Genomic DNA, 2,971 nt, shown 5'->3' with positions numbered 1-2,971 from the left:
ACTCGCACATAAAGCCGAGGGGCGGCGGGGCGGGTTATTTACTCGCTTCTCTGCCCTCACCCAAAATGGCCGCCGGCGCATCCGCTCCTCCTTCAGCCGGCCGTCGCGCCGGCGCACCCCAGCGGCCGCTCGAGTCCGGGACTGCGGGAAGCGGAGGTGCGGGGCTGTCCCGTCCCACTCACAGCGGGTGTGCTGCTGAGCGTCTGGGCAGGTACCGGGGTGGGAAGGAGCTGGGGGGAAGCTGAAGGGGTGCCGGGGCGGGCTGAGGCGCAGGCCGCCGGCGGGGTCTGTCAGGGGGAAGGTGTGATGAGGGGGCTGCAATGGAGGGCCGAGCCGAGCCGCGCCGCCCCTCGGGGGCCCGCCGGCCTCTCGGGAGCGCCGGAGGAGCCGGTGTGTCGGTTGGGGACCGCTGGGGCTGAGACCCAGCTTAACCCGCGGGTTGTTCGGCGTTGGCGGCGGCTGCAGCCCCGTCCCCTCCGGGGGGACGCCCGGTGAGGGGGGAGCGGTTGGTGCCGGGGCTTCCTCGGGGGAGGTGGGTGTGGGATGAGGGGAAAAGGAAACTCAGCCCGGGGCATGGCCCCCTGGCTCGATCGGTGATTGTAGTGAAGCTTTCGGGGTGCTCGTTTGAGGGGAGCTCACTCTCAGTCCAGAGTTTGGAGGAAGTGTAGTAGTGTTTATTTCGGTGCTGAATCATAGATAGAATGGTTTGGGTTGGAAGAGACCTTAGAGACCATCCATTTCCAATCCCTGCCCTGGGCAGGGACACCTCCCACCAGACCAGGTTGCTCAAAGTCCTATCCAACTTGGTCTTGGTTTAATGTCAAACCCAACAAATTCAAGCAAAGTCAGCAGCCCAAAGGTACCTTTCTCTCTCTGTAGTCGTAAAATTGTCATAGTAAGACTGTTGTATTCGCATAAAGGCACGTTTATGGCTTATTTTATTAAGCATAACCTTAAGAAGCTGCTTTGGTGCTTCTTATTCCCCGAGGCACACATCTCACAAGCAGCCGCAGTTGCCTTTGAGTGTCCAACATTAGGCAGACACTGGCATTTGTATGGTTGGAGTTCACCGAATGAATACGGTGTGTGAATATCAAAATTCACATTAATGGATTTAACTGGTACATATATAAATTGTGTTCTAAGTAGGGTGTGTCGTTTGTGAAATATGGCCGGGTTTCTGCAGTGATCTTTATGTATTTGATAACTTGTTGATATTTTTTAGGTTGCAGGCAGGAGAAGGCTTTGTATGTGCTGAAATATCTTCTGATATATTGAGAGCAACTCACAAGAGTCATTTGAAAATTAAAATTTGATGCTTTACATCCGGAGGAGACGGAGTGTGCCTTATGCGTAAGTGGTTTTGCCTCTTGGTTTCAGATTCTCTCAGATGTGTTGCTAAGAGATTAAAATCAAAGTCATATGTGCTTTTTATTTGACTGAAAAGACTTGGCTAAATCTGCTTCATTAAATAAATAAAAAAAAAAAAAAAATCCCCTGGAGCTTTGTATCTAAACTAGCCAGTCAGAGCAGAATTGCAGGAGTGTCATGTAGTATCTAAGAACAGCAAGATGACTGAAGGACTAAAAATTGCATATTTTTCTTCTGTAATAACCTGGATGTGCTTGGGCCTGCTCTCTTAAGTGTTTTTCATGGTTATTCAAAAACCCCTTGGATGTTGGGATTCTTCTGGAAGGCTGTGGTCATGGGCAGCCGACACCACCTTGATGCCAGCCTCCGATGAGCTGGCTCTGTGGGCAGCAAGAGTTGGCTATTTAATCATTAAAGCACCAAGTCAATAGGAGGAGTTGGTGTTCATTGTCTGCTGGCTGTAAACGAGCTCTTTAATGCTCCTGCTGCTCCCAGAAAGCATCACAGGCCTTGAGCTTCATCACATTGATCAGAAGAGTTCCTTTTTAGGAATCCCTTTTGAGGAAGTCTGCTTGAAACCCCCTACCTGAAGTGGTATGAAGGTTGTAACACAAAAGAGCGAAACAGAAGATGTCCTTGATTAAGGCCAAGGTACACCCTGCTCACGCTATGACATATACTTAGCACGTGCTTTCATTTCCCATTTACTTTTACTGGATCGTGGTCTTCATAAGAACAATGTACATCTCTACCAGTTGGTGCAGGAGAAGCAGTAAGCAGCCTGTCCCTTTGCTAGTGACAATCTTCAAAGATCAGCTGGGTCCTCTTATGTCTCTGGCATCTTGTACAAATCAGTCTTTCTGCTTGTGCTGAGTGTTGGGGTACAATCGGTTCCTGCACTGGAGCCCACAATCATGCCAGAACTCAAACAATTTTATGCTGGAAATAGTAAAAACTTGCTGAAAATGCTGCATGGGATTGCCCAGCTCTTAGTGTTTTTAATTAGTACCTGTCTTTTTAATCTCTACCGTTACTTTCTGACTAGGCTGAAGGCACAGTCTTGTTGGGGAGAGACAAATGTACTTGTTGGAAGCTCCTGGTTTTATTCTTGAGTTGGCTTGAAAGACAGGAATGCCATGTATGGCATTGTGTGGTGGTGGCACTGCTGGGCTGGGACTGTCACCCTGGCTGGATGAGAGACCCCAGCTCTGCGTTGCAGAAGGCTGCCTTGTCCTTCTGCCAGGCTGGTCACTCACAGCAGCCTTTGCAGAGAGCAGGAAAAACGCTGTCCAAGCGCTTTCCATTGCTCTTCCTGTTTTATTTGCTTGAAGTGTGTATGAATTAGTGACAGCATTGTTCCACGTTCTTGTTTTTCACATTTTCCTCTGGAGTCTGGTTGTGATAGAGAGGAAGAGGCTTTTACCCCCCAAATGAGAAGTTTCTCAAAGAGTTCAGATTCCTGTTGTCGTTGTGCAAGTCTCAACATGACAATTTTTTTTAAGCATGCATATTGCTCTTTCTGTGAAAGAAGACTATGTTCTTACCCCAGCCACCTTTTATAGTTTGGATTAAGACTTGATAAGTCCTGACAAATGCTAGG

Source organism: Numenius arquata, chromosome 17 (assembly GCF_964106895.1).
Source record: "Numenius arquata chromosome 17, bNumArq3.hap1.1, whole genome shotgun sequence".
In the NCBI taxonomy this organism is placed as follows: domain Eukaryota; kingdom Metazoa; phylum Chordata; class Aves; order Charadriiformes; family Scolopacidae; genus Numenius; species Numenius arquata.
Note: the sequence above shows the minus strand (reverse complement) of the source record.